Below are 7,609 nucleotides of genomic sequence, written 5' to 3'. Positions count from 1 at the left end.
TTCCTGATTATAAATATGGTGAAACACTACTACAATATGTAAAAACATATTATTGTAAAAAATGTTTCTGCAAATAAAGAATCTTGAATCTTGATAGGAAACAGGACAATGAATTATATCTACCTACTTATTACCTATAGACCCGTTTTTAATTGGAGTGCTTGCAAGTAGGTACATAGGTACCCAGACATGTTCTGGGGTGATAGCTGTTATTCGTTCACCATTTCTGGGCTCATATGAAAACTCAAATCACCTCACCCTATGGAGAATAATATCGACTGACAGTAGTCTTTAGACATGGCTAGTTTAATTGAATAATACTGATAATAGATAAGCTCCCAGTAGCTGACATGTCGCAAAGGCGAAGTATGACGGAACGATTTTAATAACACAAGCCATTGTCAAAGAAACAATCGCACAATCGTTGCGAAGCGTCGCGTCACGTCACGACAACCGCTATTGTACGATCATTTTGTAATCGTCATTATTATTTGAGAAAGACTGTATGGAGTATTAGCCGATTCCTTATAGTGTCTTTTTTCCTGTTTTCAAATCTTGTATACATACCTCATCATCATCAACCAACCAGTACGTTTTCAGTATTGGACCAACCTCTCACAATGAGAAGGGTTTAGGATATAGTCCAATGGCTAAGTTTTTTTTTAATTCATAGAGTAAGTAGCGCTTGGCTGCAATCAAACTTGCTGGCTAGTGATCATTTAGCCTAACATGGAGTGCGCTTGCCTAGGAGATGCCTATTCACTCTTGACTTCCTTAAGGTTATGAGGATGGGTAGTGGGTACCTTCAAGTCAAGAGTGTAAAGAAAGAAAGAAAAACTGATGCTGGAATGGCGTTCCAAAACGGTTCGAATTAGAAATGAGGAGGCAAATCGCTTCGTACGTATCTGTGGAACTTTGACTACGTATGGACGCAGACTTTGGCGATGCCTTTGCAGTACGATACTAGAAAGATAGGTAAGATACTTACTTAGTAGCGCGCTTGCCTAGAAGATGCCTATTCACTTTTGACTTACCTAAGTGCGGGTAGTTAGACTGCACACACCTTTGAGAACAATATGCATTATAGAAAACTAGCCTCAATAGCTCAACGGTTATAGGAGCGAACTGAAAACGGGTTGCAGGTTCAAACCCCACCCGTTGCACTATTGTCGTACCCACACCTACTTCCCCTAACATTCCCCTTTCTCCTCTAACTAAGCTTAACGCTTAGTTGGAGGAGAAAGGGGAATGTTAGTCATAATTAAAAAGTGACTAATATTCTTTAAAAAAAAAAACTCTCAGGAATGCAGGTTTCCTCACAATGCAATGCTTTCCTTCACCGCTATAGCAATGATACTTAAATGCCTAAAGTATGGAGAAGTACAGTACACGGATAGTTAGAAGCGCGCCGGAATCGAACCCGGGACTCCCCGACCGGGAGGCCGACGTCTATTACTGGACTGCTCTTTTGTTGGGCTAGAGTAGACTATGCTAAGTTATTACCTACGTACCTAATACTAAATGAGACTATAAATATGTACTCAATACCGGATGTACAAAACATCAATCAATTCATCGCCAACCTATCATCAAGACACAAAGGCATTGTGATGAATATGAATCTGTGAACCGAAACCATGTTTCTGATCATAGATTAGTAATAATCGGCAGACAGTCCTCTGTTTAAAAATATGATTTTTTAGATTTTACAAGCTCTTTACTCTTCCAGATAATATGACAGACAGTATTAGATGAAGTTATACCACCATCATTCAGTACAATTCCACCAGATTTTGATAAACCCTAGATTTCCAGAAATTCCAAGAGATTACGAACTGATCAACTAGTCAAAAACACTTCATACAAAAGGAGAAACTTACTGACTGACTTTTTTTTTATTCAGATATAAGTTAGCCCTTGACTGCAATCTTACCTGGTGGTAAGTGATGATGAAGTCTAAGATGGAAGCTAACCTGGAAGGGGTATCTCAGTTTTTATTAAACCCATACCCTTTTGGTTTTTTCTACACGGCATCGTACCGGATCGCGGCCAGTAGGGTGGTAACTATAGCCACGGCCGAAACCTCCCACAAGACCAATCATCAATCTGCTCAACTGCATGACAGGCTCAAACTGCTAGGTCTACAGCTAGCGTGATATTTTACGTAGGTATAAGTTCTATCTATAAAATATTTTCTGTTCAAATCTCAAACAAGAATGAAGACCTCCAAAAACCTAGACCCGTCTGCAATTGTTTTGTTTGGGACCTTATACAAATTCAATGGCGGTCGGTGGTTAGCCACGGTCCGGTGGGCCCCGATAATTGTCAAACTGATTGACAGAGGCCGATGTGTGCTTCATAATGTGAGAGACGCTGACACACGGACGTTGAGAACGGAAAATACATTGAGCAAGAAATTCGTGCTAGAATCAAGGATATAAATAACATCTGTGACTAGAATCCATATCTATCACACTCCGTGTGATAGACGTGTGTATGTTTGTTACTTTTTCACGCAAAATTTATTGAACGGGTTTAGCTGAAATTCGGAATGGAGATAGATTATATTTCTTTTAGGCTTTCATATGTATTTCTTTTGTACACGGGTGTAAGAGCAAAAAAAATATACAGATAAAAATAATGTAACTCTGTGTGTCCGTATGTGGCCACCTTGCGTTCCCTCGCCGGCCACTGGAGCGTGTCCCGGTGGATTGTTTAAAAATTCTGGTGGCTTGTTCCACGTTTTCAATTTTTTGTTTAAGCCCCATTTATATGCCGATTCCGACGCGATACCGATTTGGCCGTTGTTTACGACACTCGTAATGGTTAATGTAGTGATAGGTTTAATGTTTGACAATACAGCTTTGAGGTTCACCGCCTTAGGCTGGTCGCCCACTGGCTGGCACCGACTGAGCGATTTCCTTTTTTGTTTCAGACGTAGTAAGACGATCTCCCTGGTAGGCCTGGTGGTGAACGCTGTGGTTTCATCAAATATTGTATGTACTAGCTGATGCCCGCGACTATATCCGCTTGGATTTAGGTTTTTTGAAATTCTGCGGGAAGTCTTTGATTTTCGGGGTTAAAAAATAGTCTATGTGCTAATCGAAAAACCATCTATATCCATTCAAAATTTCAGCCAAATCCGTCCAGTAGTTTTTGCGTTAAGGAGTACGTAACAAATATACACACACATACATACAAACTTTCGCCTTTATAATATTAGTGTGATAGAGAGATATCTGTCTGTCTGTATGTGTGCCGTGCCTGTAAAAAACCCATCTAGGGAATTAAAACCTACAGGGTACTTTTCGTTGACTTAGAATCATGAATTTTGACAGGTAGCACTATCTTACAGCACAAGTAAAGGAAAACATGCAAATGACGTAAGTTCGTGGTTATATTACAAAAATAAGTGTATTTTTTCAATGATGGTATGGAACCCTTCGTGTGTGAGTCCAACTCGCACTTGACTGGCTTTTTTACTATATAAGAAATCATCGGCAGCTGGTAGAGGCTTAACCTTTTTCTTTAGACGCTAGAAAAGCTAGACGTTTGGGTTAGGTTATAACCAATGTACGCCTAGCCTTTCAAGTTGGTACCTACCTCTTGCACATACGCCTCTTCTTTTTATACTACACATACAATATCACTGATGTCACGTGCCTGATTTGAATTGGTAATTGAACATCACTTACAACAGGGATTTACAATGTTTGTAAGTAAGATTTTATTTAAAGAAAATATATTTAAGGTATTCTTTTCGCAAATAAATGGCTTCTTTGATGTTTAATTTTTCATTTAATATTACTTCCAAGGATAAAGATAAGATAAAGACAAAATTTATTTGGCTCAGCGACAAATGTAATAGAAACATAACAAAACATATTTACTTAATAATAATTAGTTATAATAACAAACATTACAGTGCATTGATCCCGAACTATAATTATATACCATAATTATATTTTTTTATAGTAAAAACTATTAAACCATAGACACGTTACGCTCATATTACACGGTATATAAAATTCGTACTCGCTGATAAGGAACGAGAAGAAGAAGTAAGAAGAGATAGCATTCTGCAATCCGTGCAACGGAGGGCTAAGTATGTGTAAGTACGGAAAAGAAGCCCAGAAAAAAAGAAAACGAAAGCATTCTGCATTATGTGACCTAAGTACTTATCGTAGCTTTAAGTTAGGTACTTATCACTTTAGATAACGTTTATGTGCTTATTTTTAGAGTTCCGGACCTCAAAAGGAAAAACGGAACCCTTATAGGATCACTTTGTTGTCTGTCTGTCTATCTGTCTGTATGTCTGTCTGCCTGTCTATCTGTCTGTCTGTCAAGAAACCTATAGGGTACTTCCCGTTGTCCTAGAATCATGAAATTTGGCAGGTAGGTAGGTCTTATAGCACATATTACAGGAATAAATCTGAAAACCGCGAATTTGTGGTTACATCGTTTAAAAAAAAAAAAAAATATGTTTCAATTTTCAAAGTAAGATAACTATACCAAGTAGGGTATCATAATATGAAAGGGCTTTACCTGTACCTACATTCTAAAACAGATTTTTATTTTTTATATGCATAATAGTTTTTGATTTATCGCGCAAGATGTTGGAAAACTAGTCACTAGTTACTTCATAAGCTACAACTTTAAAACTTGCCCCTACTGAAATAAATTCAACCTTGGTCATCACACTATCACACTAATATTATAAAGCCGAAAGTTTGTATGTGTGTGTATGTGTGTGTGTGTGTGTATGTTTGTTACTCCTTCACGCAAAAACTACCAGACGGATTTGGCTGAAATTTGGAATGGAGATAGATAATATCCTGGATTAGCACATAGGCTACTTTTTATCCCGGAAAATCAAACAGTTTCCACGGGATTTCGAAAAACCTAAATCCACGCGGGCGAAGCCGCGGGCATCGGCTAGTATTATATAACGAAGCAAATATTATAATAGCACTGATCAAAAACATTCTAATTAGCACCTAATTAGAGGTGCTTTTTCATACACGGGCTTTTGCTCAGTTAAAACTAGATGTAGCAGTAGCACAAACCATCCTCTTTGACAACGTGGTGTAAACAAATAGGTACGTCTATTTTTTAATACCTACATATTTCTACGTTTCTATTATGTCGCAATCGTAAAATGCAAACGACAGGAAGGTACTCGTCTAATTTGACATTTGACATAACTCGAGGCAGCTATTACGTTACCGAAGATATTCTTCTGTCATACTCTTTTACCCATTTTGACAAATAACAGTACGTTTTGGTAGCAATTGGTTTGGTCGGAGTTTCGTAACTTGTCTATTTTCGTAATACCTACTTATTGTGTGTGTGCTTGTTTATAACAATCCACAAAGAAAAGAAAAAAACCACACTATCCGAGTCCACCTTGGCCAGAATGAGTTAAATACTGACTGTTCTTTAAAATACTTATGATATTATTTATTACGACTGGCTTTAATTCGATTTTTATGATGCTCCGGTTAGTTTCGCAAATAAATTCAATGTACTAAATCTCCTAGTCATATTTTCATGTTCTAACCAAAAAAAACACTGCTTTTCACCATCGTCGTCCTGATATCTTTAGAATTTATTTCTTCTTTTTTCTGTCTCCCACAAGAGCAACGTCATCGGTCAATTCCATAGAAAAACAAATATATAGAATATAAACCATTAAATATTACAATTATTATGATCATCAATATAAGCTTTGACATAATTTCCTTTGAACTTGAAGCGTTATCACCATTCCAAATCTCGTATCATAAAAATTCTAAATAGTGTCACACATCAACATAATTTCAGCTGCACCTTCTTAAACTACGAAGTGATTAAAATGAGTCTTAATATTATTGGGATTAGGATCAGTTTCAAAGCTTAAGAGATTATTGCCAGTAATTTAGCCTGGTTCATATCTATAATCACATATTATTAAGTGCTAACATTAGCGGCTACATGAAATAGTGGAATCAACATAAATACTGTTCCTTGGTTCCCACGACGAATGGAGCAATTACATAGTTATTACCTACCAGTTCTATCGCCAATTCGATGGTATCTCTGCCTTGGAGCAGCGATTTAATGACTAATTAGTAGCTTAGTTACCAGAAATTATTATTTGACACTTGACAGAAAACAAGTTTAATAACACCACCGAGATTTTATTACCTTTAATAAATAAAAAAACCCCAGTTTATTGTAATTAGATTAATTTATCTTATAAGTATTGGTTTTTATTGTTATCTTCTACTAGCTGACGCCCGCGACTTCGTCCGCGTGGTTTTTCGAAATCCCGTGGGAACTCTTTGGTTTTCCGGGATAAAAAGTAGCCTATGTGCTAATCCAGGATATTATCTATCTCCATTCCGAATTTCAGCCAAATCCGTCCAGTAGTTTTTGCGTGAAGGAGTAACAAACATACACACACACACACACACACACACACACACACACACACACACACACACATACAAACTTTCGCCTTTATAATATTAGTGTGATCACTAAACTTTGCTATACAAAATGTGATTTACAAAACAATTGACAACAGCAACATAAAAAACGTTAATTATACAAAATCAATTTATTAGTTTATTATTGCAAAAATATTCAGTGTCAAAATATTGTATGAGGTCCGTGCAAATCACGAGAACCATGTAATTGCTTACAATAAAAATGAATTTGAGGTTCACAAGGTTACAATAATTATGACAGTTCCAAAAGAAAAAAAAAATTAAAAACCTTGAATTGCATAAACGATGAAAATGTAAATTTCATTGACACGTCGAAACAAGAGAACCTTCACAAACTTATGTAGTAAGCTGAATTCCTTGTTAACGGATATTAGGCTTTATTCCCTTGACTTAAAACTGTTAAAATTAGTAAACACAATAATGATAGGTAAAGTTAAGTTCGTTTGGCGTCTGACTCATGGATCCAGTTCAAATGGTATAAAATTGTCAGTTCCTTTGAATTGATGCCAATTTGCATTATGGAGTTGTTCACACACCGTGGCATAGTGACACATCATCTATTTGACCGAATTCCCAAATTGACTACGTGTTCCTTACTATGAGTAGTATCACATTACCATCACTATGAATACGAGGATATAGAAGAAAGGTTCTTTGTTTCAGGAATCCCTTAAGTTTCTGTGAAGACTCTTCAAATTGTCAACAAAAATAAAAGTCAATTTGCCGCATTACAAAAGATCATCACTTGAGAACGGGTTCGATTTGACTGATATTTTCTTTGTTGTGTTCGTAATAGGTATGACACTTCACACTAATAAATTAGTTATCACTAATAAATAGGCAAAGGTTTGTGTGTATGTGTGTAACATACACACATACACACAAAACTTCGCCTACCTTGTTACTCTTTCACGCAAAAACTACTGGACCGGTTTGGCTGTAGAGATAGATAATACCCCGAATTACTACTTTTTATCCCGGAAAATCAAAGAGTTCCTACGGGATTTCTAAAAAACTATATCCACGTGAACGAAGTCGCGGGCATCAGCTAGTAATTATTAATACAGGGTTTATAATTTTTTTTTGGAAAATTGACAGGAAAAGTCGCTAATTTGAAT

This window comes from Maniola jurtina, chromosome 13, assembly GCF_905333055.1.
Source record: "Maniola jurtina chromosome 13, ilManJurt1.1, whole genome shotgun sequence".
NCBI lineage: Eukaryota > Metazoa > Arthropoda > Insecta > Lepidoptera > Nymphalidae > Maniola > Maniola jurtina.
This window is presented reverse-complemented; position numbering follows the sequence as displayed.